Below are 15,921 nucleotides of genomic sequence, written 5' to 3'. Positions count from 1 at the left end.
AGGAATGCTTACACATAGTTTGTGGGAATGTAAATTAGCACAACCTCTATGGAAAACCGTATGGAAATTTCTCAAAGAACTAAAAGTAGACCTACCATTTGATCCAGCAATCCTACTATTATCTACCCAAAGGAAAAGAAGTCACTGTATCAAAAAGACACCACCAGCATATGTGTGTTTATCACAGCATGATTCATAATTGCAAAGATACGGAATCAATCTAAGCGCTCATCAACCAATGAGTGGATAAATAACATGTGGTGTGTGTATATTATAAATGAAGTAACTCACGAATCAAAAACTAGATTCAGCATGTTCACGCATAAGTGGGAGTTAAGTTACGGGTACACAAAGACATATAGACTGGTATAAAGGATACTGGAGACTCAGAAGGGGTTAAGTTGTAGGGAATGAGAACTGAAAACCTGCATATTGGGTTTGATGTTGGGAAAAAACTGAGTGTTGGGAAGAAAGCTGAGGCAGGGCTTGCATAGTGTCTTCTGGAATCTGTCTAGACTTGCTGGCTCCTTGCTTCTGGCCCTCCTAGTGAGAGGTGACAATGTGCTAGCAGCCCTCGCTCACTCTTGGCGCCTCCTTGGCCTTGGTGCCTGCTCTAGCCACACTCGAGGAGCCCTTCAGCCCGCTGCTGTGCTATGAGGGCCCCTCTATGGGGCTGGAGCTGGCTCCCCCTGCTCGCGGGGAAGTGTGAAAAGAGAGGTGCGGGTGGAAGCCGGGGCTGCACACGGCGCTCACAGGGAGGGCCTGTGTGGGTTCTAGGTGGGTGCAGGCTTGGCAGGCTCCACACTAGGTGCAGCCAGCCGACACCTACTGGGCTTGATGGGAGGCTGGGTCCCATGCGTGAACCGCCGTTCCCTTTTCACAGGGTCGTTGGCCAAGATGGTGGGTCTCCGTCTGTTTCTCATTTTCCCTCTTTTCCTCTTGATTGCCTGGGACGAGCTCCCTCTGAGCGCCGGAGTGCCTGGGTTAGGTGCCGCAAAGTCCCATGGCAAGTGCCAGTAAGAGGTGAAGCCAGCTGGGCTTCTGGGATGGGTGGGGACTTGGAGAGCTTTTCTGTCTAGCTAAAGGATTGTAAATGCACCAATCAGCACTCTGTGTCTAGCTAAAGGTTTCTAAATGCACCAATCAGTGCTCTGTGTCTAGCTAATTGGATGGGGACTTGGAGAACTTTTGTGTCTAGCTAAAGGATTGTGAACGCACCAATCAGCTCTCTGTCAAAATGGACCAATCAGTTCTCTGTAAAATGGACCAATCAGCTCTCTGTAAAATGGGCCAATCAGCAGGCTGTGCGTGGGGTCAAATAAGGGAATAAAAGCAGACCACCCCAGCCAGCAGTGGCAACCCACTCGGGTCCCCTTCCACGCTGTGGAACCTTTGTTCTTTCACTCTTTGCAATAAATCTTGCTGCTGCTCATTCTTTAGGTCTGGCCGCCTTTATGAGCTTTAACACTCACTGCGAAGGTCTGCAGCTTCACTCCTGAAACCAGTGAGACCAAGAACCCACCAGGAGGGATGAACAACTCCGGACGGGAGGAACTAACAACTCCAGACATGCCATGTTAATGAACTGTAACACTCACCGTGAAGGTCTGCAGCTTCACTCCTGAGGCCAGCAAGACCACGAACCCGCTGGAAGGAATGAACAACTCCAGACGCGCCACCTTTAAGAGTTGTAACACTCACTGCAAAGGTCTGCAGCTTCACTCCTGAAGTCAGCGAGACCACAAACCCACCAGAAGGAAGAAACTCCGGACACACCATCTTTAAGAACTGTAACACTCACCGTGAGGGTCCATGACTTCATTCTTGAAGTTAGTGAGACCAAGAACCCACCAATTCTGGACACACTAGGCTCCTGGATCAATTGCATTTCCATTATCTCAAGTAGCAGAACATGTTCCTTATAAATGCTAAACCATCACAGCTGTAGATCATGCACCTGCCCTTTTGACCCCCACATTCTCACCACCTGTTTCTTTGTTGGATTACCAATAAATAGCATGGGCTCCCAGAGCTAGGGGCCTTCACAGCCTCCACGATCACGATGGCCTCCTGGTCCCACTTTACTTCTCAAACTGTCTTTTACTCAATTCTTTGACTCTGCCGGACTTCGTAGCCCCCACGACCTGGTGTTGGGTCTGATCACCTCAACAGTTTGATGTACACTAATCAGGTAACAGGCACAATAAAATGATAGACTTCACCACTACACAGTTCATCCATGTAACCAAAAACCAATTGTACCCCTAAAGCTACTGAAATAAAAATAAATTAAAAATAAGTAGTCATTAAATATCCACACTATTCCCCCACCTTACCAGCCCTTACAGCAATCCCCAATATGCAGCCTGTGTCCATGTTCCATAGTCACAGGCTATAATTTACATAGACACACACACACACACACACGGTATTAGGTACAAGTAACAATTAACAGTCCTCACGAAAATGCAATTTCAATTTGAGGCTATGGTTCCTATGCCTTGGAATGGTTTTAGACTTCAAAACTAATAAATATTGCTAAAATCTCACTTCTTTAAGACAAAATTTTGATTGCATGTTCAGTTTAAGCTTCTGAGTCTAAAAATGGCTATAAGGTAAGTATTTTTTAAAATAGCCAACTAAGTTTAATCTCTCTCCAATTTGGCCAAGTTATGTAGCAGAAATTATCCCTAAATAGACTGAAAATCTATGACAACTTCCAATGGTCTTGCCTACCTTACTGTGTTTATGTTTCAAACTGTCAACGGAGCCTTTACTTCAGAGCCTGTACTTCAGAGGTCAGCTGCTTGGCAGTCTTATCCGCCTCTGTAATAGCCTTTCAATACAGGCCCCTTCTCTTCTTATTCAAGTGTGTCTGGAAGTTTTCTAAAAAGTGAGAAAGGTACAAAAGAGAAAAAAAAAATGCTGGAGAATTGAACCATAAATTACAGTCCTCCTACAGGAATAAAAGGCCATTATCTTTAGTAAGAACAGGGGCTGGCACCAAAGGAAGTCATGTATCTTGGCCTAAACAATGTCCCCAACACATATGGTCCTGCCATGTGGTGTGATGCATTTAGAGACAATTTTGGAAGATTCATTTTCAAGGAATTACTGAACTTTTTCTCTTCCTTTGAAGAGAAAGAAGTGAAGGATTTGGATGGTGCATGCATACTGCCTGGAGGAAAATGAAAGCTTTCTGAGGAGCTACATTCAGAGTTGGATGATTTCAAATCATCTATGTTATCAATGCTACACACTGAAGCACAGGAAGAGTCAGATTTCTTTTGGTTTAAGGCCAGAGATAATGCTTTTGCTGCCCTTTTTGTCCAATGTCTATGGTTCATCTTGTTCACCAAGAGCATGCATTTCAGTTGGGTCCTGAACCTCTCACTGCTGGCCTCTTCCAGGCCTTTTCAGGGACTCTGATTTTCAGAAGGCCCTCACCTGGTGAGCGCATAGAGGTGCAGCAAGACTGGAGTTGAGGACCATCTCTCCACTCCACACTTTCTCAAGTCCTGTCTTCAGAGAAGAGTCATTTTCTTCATTCCTGTACCTCTGTGGTTTTAAATGAAACCCAGGCAGAAGGATTCTGATATTGACCCGTGAAATGGACTTTTGAATGTGCATTTTTGGAGTAGAGATTTCAGTTTGCTTCTTTCATGCCATTTCCTTAGCAATTTTTGACAATTCCCTGAGCTTTTGCATGATCCATGTTCTTACTCTAGAGCAGTTTTTTAGTACTTAACTGAGCTTTTGACCTATCTGCCTGAGCAGAAACATTTACTACTCTGCCTCTTCTGTGAGCAGTATCTGAAACCATAACCACAGTATTTCTTCTCTGGCTTTCATTTTGGGTTTTTCCATCCACTTTATGGCCAGTTTTTAGTTTTTTGTTCACAGTAGGTACATTTTCATATCTCTGTTTTTTACCATCATATTTAGCAGTCACTTCCATTACTACCTTTTCTAATTTTGTTTTCAACAACAGCATTTTTTTTTTTTAACATTTATCGCATAGGACTTGCCTAGGTCATAGTTTAATGGGATTTATTATTGAAGTGGGTTCTTCTCCAGATATTTTCGTTTAGGTAGCTTAATTTTCTGAGCAGAGGACTGAGGTACTGATTGGTTAGAGGGATTCTGATAAAGCAGGGAGGATAAGGTGGTCCTTCGTGGGAAAGAGGTGATGGTTTGGAAGTCCACAGGCTTTCAGGCAAGCTTAGCACATGAGGCAGGGCAGGAGAAAGGTCACTGGAAACAGTACCATGCACTTCACACTTGACTTCCGTCCCTTCTTGGAATGTATGACGTTGAAGCTACATGGCTTGCGGGTTATCTTCACAGTCCCTTTTGGGAAATACTGTCACAGGGATGTGGGCCCAAACAGCATCACCAGAAGAGCTGCATATGTTTCCCACCAAAAGTTGGGCTATGGCACCAAATGTTTCATGATCTCTTTTGAACAGATCCACGAAGACCCCGGAGAAGAGCTTCTACCCGAGGGAGGACGACAAGATAAGCACATCCTCAGTGCAGCATGACCTGCACCTCCGAGCCCGGGGTCAGCTGCCACACCAAGGAGTCCCCACCTCGCCGCCCCTGCCCAGCGGCACGAGCTCCCCCCTTCCCCACCCCCAACCCCGTGCTGCGGCAGGAGGCAAACGGCGTCTCCTCGCGCTCCTCAAGAGCCGGGGGTGCTTCAGAGGCGGTGCAGGAAAAGGAGGGGAAGGTCAGACTCTTGAGAGGAGTGGCTGCTGCGGATCCCTCACCCTCTCCAGCAGCTTCCCCTCAGCCTCCAGCTCCGGCCCGCCACCTCCAGGCTGCGGGCAAGCTCCCCGCAGCGGCGGCAGCGGCACGGCACGGCCTGAGGAGCGGACTCCTGGGCGTCAGCCCCAAAGTCGGGCACAGACGCTTCAGTGGCTGTGACCAGGAGGGGGTCAGTGCCAGCCTCGCTGCTAGGGACAGATTCCATTCCCAGCCCGGCCTGGCCAGTGCCCAGCTCCGTGAGTATGCTGCCCCCTACGCCGCCGATGCAGCCTTGGCCGCCATTTTCCTCCAGGCTTCCCCTCCACCTTGGGCTGACGGGGCTCTAACAAGTGGCAAATTCTAAGACCCGGAGTGGACCATGCTTGTGAAGCCGCCCACCTCAGAGAGTGCTGCCCCAACAAGTTGGCATGAAACATCTGTTGTATAGATTTAAAAATTAGAATGAAAATGTTTTTAAAACCCAACTGTTAGTATACTTAATGTTGGGTTCTGGCAATGGATTGTGTTTCTTGTTTTTCTATACTTTTCCTTTTCTTTAAAACAGACATTTGATTTTGTAAGGGAAAAAATAAACATTATAATATTTGGTAAATATTATATGCCAGCTGTCCCCAGGCCCAGATTCTAGTGTAGGTAGTATGTGATGGGTAAGTATTTGGCAATGCACAATATGAGTTTGGGAAATCTGCCTACAACGTGATAATCTGCTTAGAATGAACCCTTCATCATGCAGACTGAACTCTTTATTTTTTAACTTGTTTCAAATTATCTTCCTTCTGTTCTTTGTCTGCCCTTCTGATATTATCTTCCTTGATATTCTGTGAGTTTTGTCTGTGTTTTCTATAGCATGATCCTAATATTTGTCTTTCTCACATATGTGTGTGGATGTCTGTGTGTGTTTGTGTATGTGGCATGTACTTGTATGTGCAAATGTGTACTTCTGTGGGTATGTCTGTGTGTACACCTGTCTATATGTGTGTGGTTAAGCGTGTGCATTGGTTGTGTTTTTTGTTCATGTGTATATATTAAGTTTTACTTAGTCATCTAATGACTGTTCAATTATTGTCTTCTTATCTATCTACTTAGTTACCTACATCTTATCTACCTATTGTACAAAGCAAGAATCACTTCATCACTTTCAGAATATTATTTCAGTTCACAAATTCAAATGACCTTCTAATCAGGAACATATGCCCAATACCTAAAACATGCTAGGAACTATGCCAAGTTACTCTACTTACCAAGGCTAAAACGTACAGTTTCTGAACTTAAGGAAGTTTATTTTGCCTTTAAGCAACGTTTTCTTTCTTTCAATTGGGAAGATATACAACTAAAATGTAATTTATTTTAGCCATTTAACCAAAATTGTACAATCCCCCAAAATTTCTCAACAATTATTAAATAAAAACTTAAAATTCCTTAAGTTTTCTAATAATCTGACTCAGGTGTGTATTAGAAAACTTAAGTTTTCTAATAATCTGACCTTTTCAAGGTCTCACCGCCACCCCACACTCCCACTTCCTGACTAACACGGGTTCTAGTGGTCCTGAGTAATTCACTGTTTCATAAATATTTATTCCTACTGAGTTGCCTCAAAACATTGAACATGCTATTCTTTTTTGGCCTATCCATTCTCTCTTTTCCAATTTCAAGTCATTGAAATCTGAAACACTTTTCCAAACTAACAAAGATTCCACACAGTAATTTGCACCTCCTTAATAATCTTTCTTTAGATAGTACCTCTCGTAACAATTCACACAGCCTGCATGAGTCAGTCATGAATTCCATACAGAATGTCAGTGATGTGCTCATCACTCAGTTAGGCACTAGGAATACGACACTAACAAAACGTACACTCTTTTCATCCACATGGAGTTTAGAGTCTAGCCGTAAAGTTGGACATTAAATAAATTATTTTAAAAATAAGTACACCATGAAGAGTGAATAAGCTCTGAAAAAAGATGTAAAATACTATGAGAGCTTGAAAAAAGCATGTTTGTGTTATTAATGTGGAGAAACAGTGCTAGATGGTGAATGCTTTGAGGGGAAAGACCTCCTACACGTTACTTTTTATAAATAGGAAGCATTCAAATAATATTTTAATATTTTAAAGACATTAAGTAGTTAAATATTTAATATTTTAAAGATTTTTTAAATAAAGCTCAGTTCTGTTTATATTAATAAAGTGGAAAGGCTGGTTTTACAATGAGGCTGCTTTTCATTTTATTTAACAATGATATAGCAAGCAAAGGAGAATAAGATTCTAATATAACTTTACCATATTTTTAATTTCAGTCCTATCATTTTTTGTATATCATACAAATAACTTAGAAATAACTTTGATTTTTAGATGATAACCACAATTATTGTTCTGTAACTTTAGAAATAGTCTATCCTAAAATAACAAAGATTCTTAGTGAATAAAGAAGATTGACAAGTACACTTAAAAACATTGAAATTATTCTGGGAGTAGACTCAGTCACACTAATTAAATGAACATCATGACCTTACCAGTGTTCGGCCATCCATGAAGCCAGAAATCTCTGTGGATTCAATGTCAACCAAAAGAGCATCCAACAAAAAGTCCAGCTGTGTGGAGACATCATTGGACACCACCATTTCTGAAAATATACTCCAATATTAAACTTCATTATACTGCATTTCATATTTTGTTTTGTTTTTAAGACAGAAAAAAATCAAGTTCAAGCATTTGTTATTTTTTCTACAAGATTTTATACAATCATTGCCTGGATTTAATACAAGTGATTTATAATTTTTGTTATCATCAAGCAAAGCTCAAAGAATAATGACAATATACTAGCAGATGGATAGAGCAATTTAATCACCAGACTAGTAATAATTTGATTTCCTGAATCCAATGACTCAAAATATGGATGTATTCACTGAGAAATTAGGTGTGAAGTGAAGAGAACTTGAAGCCTTAGAGAATAGTTATTTTCAAGGTCTAAGTTACTATGTGGTTTCAAACGTGCTTCTACCTCTCCCCCCAGTCTCTTCTCATATTATTTCCATGTATTCTATCAAACCATAAAACACTAGATCTGATTGCTATCTAACAGATCTTACTACTTCCCTGCAAAATCTCTTTTTCCAGTATGTTAAAATTATGGAAGAGAAACTAAAACATGACCGGAACTTGTGATGTTATATTACTTCTGTAAGGCACTTGAGGTCAAGAAATTTGTCTTTTATTTCAGATTTCAAATTTTAAAGACTTGAAAAAAAAGACAAAAGGCATTCAATACATAAAAGTATAAACATCTAAGAAAGTATTACTGTAAATTCTACCACCTATAAGTTTAATATGAATAACATTTCAGGCATATCTCTATATCACTATGTATAGTTAGATGGATATACAAATAGAAGGACAGATGGGCAGAAAGGAGATATGTAGATAGGTGGAAAGATTAAGGAATGGATAAACATGGTCTTATAAGACCTGAAATACAGTACACATGTCATTACAGTAAAAATTAAATTCTATCTAAGTTTTACTTCATTGGAAATTAACAGAAGGGGAACTTAATTAAAAACAAATAATTTCCAAACTCTAAATGAATGTTTTGTCAACACAAGAGATATTATCTTAAATATTATAAAGTTAGCTATTTTAGCAACATGTTTAATGTATACATTATTTCACTTCCTGTTAAAAAAATTAAGATAGGAACTCTCTTGCTATTCTTTTATTTCATGTTAGTTATGTTCTTATTTTTATATTATCAAGATTTCCAATGTTTATTTTCTCTTTTTAAGCCATAATTTTGGCCAGTATTTACTTTTGATTCTGTTTTCTTAATAGATTCAATGCTCACCACCAGCTCCTTTATCATACCTTTCTGAGAGCTTTATTTGGACGCATTTATTGGATAATAGATTTCACCCTTAAATATTATAAATGCCAGTATTACCTTGTTTAAGATGCTGTACAAAATTAATCAATCCTTATTGTCTTAATGCTACAAAAGCTTATTTCTTGATTATACCAAATCTTCAATGCATATCATACAGAGATTTAGTCCGATAGAGGCTCACTTTAACATTTGTTTTCACAATTATTTTGGTAGGAAAACAGTATGATAGTGAATAATGAAATGACTCCTAAAAAATGTACATCATTTCCACTCACATAGAAAGGGAATGCAATCTTCACACATACACCAAAGGAAGAAAGCTAGAATTGTGATTAGCCCCAATAATAACCCCAATCTAAGCTTCTAGTCCCCAATATTTGGATCTCTCTTTCCTGAATTTAAAATACACTCAAAGGGGACAGCCTAAAAGTCCCATCTAGTCATAGCATCAAGTTTGCAAAGAAAGACTTCTGTATGATGCATGATAGTCTTTCCGTCAGGAGATGATACGTGGTATTCCACATTACATTCAAAACTGGCTTTTCCTGACTTGCAAAATTGTGAACTGCCAACCCACCCAATTTATTTGGAGAATTCCTCAGGTGCAGAGCTTATTTAGTACTGGTCCCCCACTTCACAGAGCACTGTTAGCTGATCAGAATGTTACCTGTTCCCACCACTAAACATCATAACATCTGCATTGGAATGAAAACAAACAAACAAAAAAATGAACTAAAGAGACATGTTTTTTTGGCCTGCACACTCCTGATAGAAAATAGAGAAACAGTAAGAAGATGACCTCAAAAATTAATCTTATTCCTAAAAAGGAGAGGCAGGAAATAAACAGATTAGGGTGTGTATAATTCTGAAATATACTGTGCAGACACTTTACAATCCAACTACCCTGATGGAGGAGAATGTTCCATAAACAGATAAATTCTTCTCCCTCAACATAGCTCCTTTGTGTATTGTTCTCCACACACTTCGACTCATTCTTCTGTGAGGTTTGTCCCTTTCCGTTTACATTGGATCTTAGAGGCATTCACCTGGAAGTGTCACATGTAACTCCCATTCACATTGAGCTGTCTAAGGCATGTTTCATAACCACATCTAAATTCAAGGAGCTAAGAGAAACCATGGACAAAAACTAAAGAAAAACAAGAGAAGGATTTTTCACAAAATGTAAAATAACAATAAAGAGATGAAAATTATAAACAGAAGCCAAATGGAAACTCTGGAGTAGAAAATTACAAAAACTGAAATTTTAAAAAATCACTGGAAGAGGTAGTGTTTAAAGGCAGATTTGAGCACATAAAAGAAAGTAGCAGTTAAATATAGGACAATAAAAATGATCCAGTATGAGGAGCTGAAATAAAAAATAAAAATGAATAGATTTAAGGAACCAATAAGACACAATCAAGCAGACAAATATGTGCATCATGGGAGTCTGAGACAGAAAAGAGAGGCAAAAAGAGTAGAAAGAATATTTGAAAAAACAATGTCTGAAAACACAAAATTAGATGAAAGACGTGAATCTACACATTCATGAAACTCAACAAATTCCAACATGATAAACCTAAAGAGATTCATAACAAAACACACTGTAATCAAACTGTGCAAAGATAAAGACAAAGAGAAAATTTTGAAAGCAGCAAGATAGAAATGACTCATCATGTGCAAGGATTCCTTAACAAGACTAATAGCCAGTTTATCATTGGAAACCATGGATAACAGAAGCCAGTGGGATGGTATATTTAAAGGGCTGAAATAAACTGTCAACCAAGAATTTTATATCTGACAAAGTTTTCTTTAAAATGAGTAAGAAATTAAGATATTTGTAGGTAAACAAAAGCTGAGGAAGTTTGTTACCAAGAGACCTATACTACAAGATAATGATAAAGGGAGACCGAAATGAAAAGATAATAAATGGTAACTTGAAACCATCTGAAGAAATAAAGATCTCCAGTAAAGGTAACCACTTGGACAAATATAAAAGGCAGTGTTACTATAGTTTTGATTTGTAACTCTACTTTTAATTTTCAATATTATTTTTAATGCATAAAATAACTACAAATTTAAATTATTGGGCACACAATGAATAGAGATGTGATAAGTGACAGAACACCAAACTAAGGGAATACTAAAGGTTTTGTGTAGTACCTCCAATCCCATTCAAGTGCAGAGTTTTGTATAGTATTGAAGTTAACTTCATATCAATTCAAACTTGATTGTCGTAAGTTTAATGTGTTATTTGTAATATCCATGGTAACTCCTAAGAGAAAAACTAAAAACATATGCAAAAAGAAATAAAAAGGGGATGAAAATGATTAACAACAAAAAAATCAAGTAAACACAAGAGAAGGCAGTAATAGAGGAAATGAAGAACAGAAACAACGTAAGACATGTAGGAAACAAATAGCGAAATGGCAATTCTTACATGTAACTAATTCAAATATATATAGATTAAATTATAATTAAAAGGCAGAGATTGGAAGAAATTTTTTAATGATCCAATTATATGCTATCTACAAAAGTCTCACTTTAGAGTCAGTGACACAAATAATTTGAGAGTGAAAGATAGAAAGAGACATTTGTTGGAAATAGCCAAAAGAGAGTTCAGGTGACTATTCTATCATAAAACTGACTTTAAGTTGAAAGTCATAACAAGGGACAAAGACAAGCATTATATATTGATAAAAAGGTCAACCCATTATGAAGATATAACAATTATAAACAAATATAACATTTATATGTAACTAAAAACAGTGATCCCACTGTGAATATATAAAAGTGTATTTTGATATATGAATATGAGAAACACTGACAGAATTGAAGAGAGAAATAGAAAATTCTGCAATAGTTGAAGACTTCAATAATCCACTTTAATAAATGATAAAACAACTAGGCAAGTTTATTAAGAAAATATAGAATTTGAACAACACTAAAACCTAATGAGGCCCAACAGAAATATGCATATATATATATAACATTTCATCCAACAACAGCAGAATACTCATTCTTGTCAAGTGCAAATGCAATATTCTTCAGAATATACCATATATGAGGTCAAAAAACAAGTCTCAATAAATTTTAAAAGATTAAAATCCTATAAAATATCTTTATGGATCACAGTCAAATGTAACCAGAAATAAGATCAGAAGGAAAACTACAAAATTTACAAATATATAAAGATGAACCAACACACTCTTAAACAGCATGTGTCAAATTTTAAAAATCATGAAGAAAATTGGAAAATACTTTGAGATATATAAAATGTTATAGAACTAGATAATGGTGATGGTTTTATAACATGTGAATGTGCTAAGTGTCACTAAATTGTATCCTTTAATATGGTTGAAATGGTGAATTACAAGTCATGTACTTTATTACAATAAAATAATTTAAGAGAAGTTGTTACATCTTGCACTCAACTTTTATGGGTCTTTGGTAGACCTCTTTGAATTCTGTAGACAATGTGTGTTACATTTGACTGTAATATTTTTTACCCAATTATTAATCCAATCTTAAGTTCCTTAACAAGAAAACCAATAAAAACAGTAAAATCAGTTCCTAAAGTTCCTTCACAAAGATGTACACTTTCACCAGTCCTATTTAACATGGAACTGGAAGTTCTAACCAGAGCAATTAGGCAAGATAAACAAATAAAAGGAATAAAAACAGGAAAAGGGTAGTCAAATTGTTCCTCTTTGCTGATAATATAATCTTAAACCAAGAAAAACCTAAAGACTCCACCAAAAAATTCTTAGATTTCATAAATAAATTCAGCAAAGATACAGAATACAAAATCAACATCCATAAATCTGTAGCATTTCTAAATGCCAATAATGATCTAGCTGAGAAAGAAAGCAATTCCATTTACAATCACTACAAAACAACATCTTAGAAAAATGTTTAAGCAAGAAGGTGAAAGATCTCTACAAGGAAAACTACAAAACACTGATGAAAGAAATCGAGGTGACACAGACAAATGGAAAATTATCCCATGCTCATGGATTGGAAGAATATTGTCAAAATGACTATATTGTCCAAAGCAATATTCAGATTCAATGCAATTCTTACCAAAATACCAATGTCATTCTTCACAGAATTAGAAAAGAAATTCTAAAATTCATATGGAACCAAAAGGGACATAAATAGCCAAAGCAGCTCTGGACAAAAAGAACAAAGCTGAAGACATCACATCACCTGATTTCAAAATATATTACAAGCCTATGATAAACAAAACAGCATGGGATTGGTATAAAAATAGACAGACAAAACAGAATAGAGAATCCACAAATAAAGTCACATATTTACAGTCCATTGATCTTCCATAAATTCGAGAAGAACTTACATTGGGAAAAGGAAACCCTCTTCAATAAATAGTGCTGGGAAAATAAGATAGCCATATGTAGAATAATGAAACTGTACCCCTAACTCTCAACATACAAAAATCAAATCAAAATGAATTAAAGCCTTAAACATAAGACCAAAAACTATTTTTAAAAAATTAGAAGAAAACCTAGGGAAAACTCTCCTGGACATTGGTTTAGGCAAAGAACTTATGACTAAGACCTCAAAATAATGGGCAAAAATAAATAAATAAATAAATAAATAAATAAATAAGACAATTAAACTAAAAAGTTTCTGCATGGTAAAAGAAATAATCAACATACTGAAGAGATAATCTGTAGAATGAGAGAAAATATTTTCAAAGTATTCATCTGACTGGAGGCTAATATCCAGAACATACAAGAAATACAAATAACTCAACAGAAAAAAAAAAAAAGCAATACCATTAAAAAGTAGGCAAAGGACATGAATAGACATTCCTCCAAAGAAGATATACAAATGGAAAACTGCTCATTATCATTAATCATCAGATAAATACAAATCAAACTACAATGCAATATCATCTTACCTTAGTAACAAAGGCTATTACTAAAAACAAATAAAAATAGTTGTTGGCAAGGATGTGAAGAATAGGAAACTTACATACACTGTTGGTGGGAAAATAGACTAGTACAGCTACTGTGGAAAACAGAATAGAGGTTTCTCAAAAAACTAAAAATGGTGTCACAATTTGGTCCAGAATTTCCACTACTGGGTATCTACCCGAATGAAAAGAAAACAATATATCAAAAGGATACCTGCAGTTGAATGTTTATTACACTATTCACAATAGCAAGCATATGGAATCAACCTAAATGTCTGTTATTGGATGAATGGATGAAGAAAATATGGAATATATACACAATTGAATTATACTTGGCCACAAGAAGAATGAAATCATGTTATTTGCAGCAACTTGGATGGAACTGAAGGTCATTCGCTTATGTGAAATAACACAGGCACAAAAAGATAAGTATTGTATGTTCTAACTCATATGTGGGTGCTGAAAGTTTATACCACATGGAGGTGGAGAGTGGAAAGCTAGATAACAGACTTACAAGGTTAAGGAGGGGAGAAAGGAGGAGAAAGAGAACTGTGTTAAGGGGTATAAACATACAGTAAGATAGATGGAATAAATTTAATGTTTAATAGCTTAGTAGGGTGACTATACTTAACAAGAATGTATCGTACTCAGGAGATGGACACCTTAAATACTCTGACTTGATCACTATGCTTTATATACATATAACAGAATTTCTCATGTATCCCATAAATTTGTACAAATAATAATTTTTTAAAAACCCTCTGCAGCAGGTTCAATTTTCAGTGAAAGTTACCTTCACTCAGGTCTTTACGATCCTCTAAAAGCAATGGTTTCCAAACTTTTTCCATCACTTCCTTGAAAATTTCTATGCCTGACAAAGGATAAATGGTGGGCAGTGTTATACTACCATAATCATGTAAATTAAAATGCCTATTATGAACTGGATGTTGTCTGAAATACCAACTCGTAAATTTGGATGTGCACAACAGTACTCCATTATCAAGAGAGAGTGGCATTTACAAGACTTGATTCAAGCAGATCTTGAAGCACAGGTGTGTTGCATAAGCAAGTATTATAGGTTCACAAGGCACTCACTTCTGCTGCATCAACGTCGTGGCCACAACCATTACCTATGACCTCTCAACATGTCCTCTTGTCCTTGTGATCCTTTGCCGGTGCCAGCCAGAGGTAAACAGCTGCAGCATTACAGTTTTTCAGTGGTGAACTTGAAAGACAGTAGTGAAGGCAAACATTCCTTATGAGCAAAAATGATGATAGGTAACTGATTGTTCACTTCATCTGGAATAAATGAAGCCTAGAGATAGATCTATATCAATTATACCAATTATTGGGGAGTGGCTAACAAATGTTTCAAATATCAAAGGACATGGAAATAACAAGATTAGAGAACTGGTGACATAGAATTCTGGAGAATAGTGTGTGGATAGAATCTTGGAATGAGTACAAAGTGTAAGAATATTTGTGTCCAGTGAGATGTTTACCCATGCACATCCACTGTAATAAAGATTTTTATCCATCAGATGGAAAAATATATTCTGTGAATAACAACTTGCTTTTTTGCCCAGCTAGCCCAGCCACTTGCCTAATGGACTAATGTACAAAGTAGCCATGGAGGCATAGATGGAGATTATACATGGAAATAAAAATACTGATTTCCTCACAAAAAGAATATCTGGCTTCAACCATTGTTGATCATCCAACCTACCAAATAACAGAGATTAACACTAAGCTGCAATTTCACGGAGGGCATTAGTCAATGGCAGTTTTATTCTGTTGGACATCTTCCTTCAGGGAAATGTTGGTACTTTATCTTCACTAAACCAATACTTAGGCTGTGAATCTGACTCTCATGCCTGCAGTGCTTCTGCCAACACTACCATCAATGAATTTCTAATTGCTATTTTATGGTCTTAATGTTCTATGCGACATGATTTTTGATATAGAAATTTATTTTTTTCTCAAAAGCAATGAGCCCATAAAATCCTGATGTGGAGCTTATTTACCCAATAGCTGGCCTTAGAAAATGTTGAATGGTCTACTGAATATTTAGTTATGGTTTAGTCTGGATGGCATGACCTTGAGGGTTTGATCCTTTAAGATGTGGTATAGGCTTTAAATCAGCTCTTGATATACATTGTTGTTCTGTTCATGATAAAGCTGCACTGCGCCAAGGATTTCTGTAACTATAATCGCAAATGACCCACTCATAAAGCATTTCTTCCGCTTATTAAACTTTGTCTTCTGTTGGTGGAGTACACGCCCTTGAGAATACTTGCCCAAGGGACATAATGACCATTTTATTGAACTGAAGGCTGA

General features: G+C 37.2%; 1 pseudogene; it reads right to left on the bottom strand.

Annotated features, from left to right (window-relative positions):
• Positions 1 to 3,370: 3,370 nt before the first annotated feature.
• LOC129011351 (PWWP domain-containing protein 2A-like) lies at positions 3,371 to 4,325 on the bottom strand (annotated as a pseudogene).
• Positions 4,326 to 15,921: the final 11,596 nt, after the last annotated feature.

Source organism: Pongo pygmaeus, chromosome 14, assembly GCF_028885625.2.
Source record: "Pongo pygmaeus isolate AG05252 chromosome 14, NHGRI_mPonPyg2-v2.0_pri, whole genome shotgun sequence".
NCBI lineage: Eukaryota > Metazoa > Chordata > Mammalia > Primates > Hominidae > Pongo > Pongo pygmaeus.
This window is presented reverse-complemented; position numbering and strand designations above follow the sequence as displayed.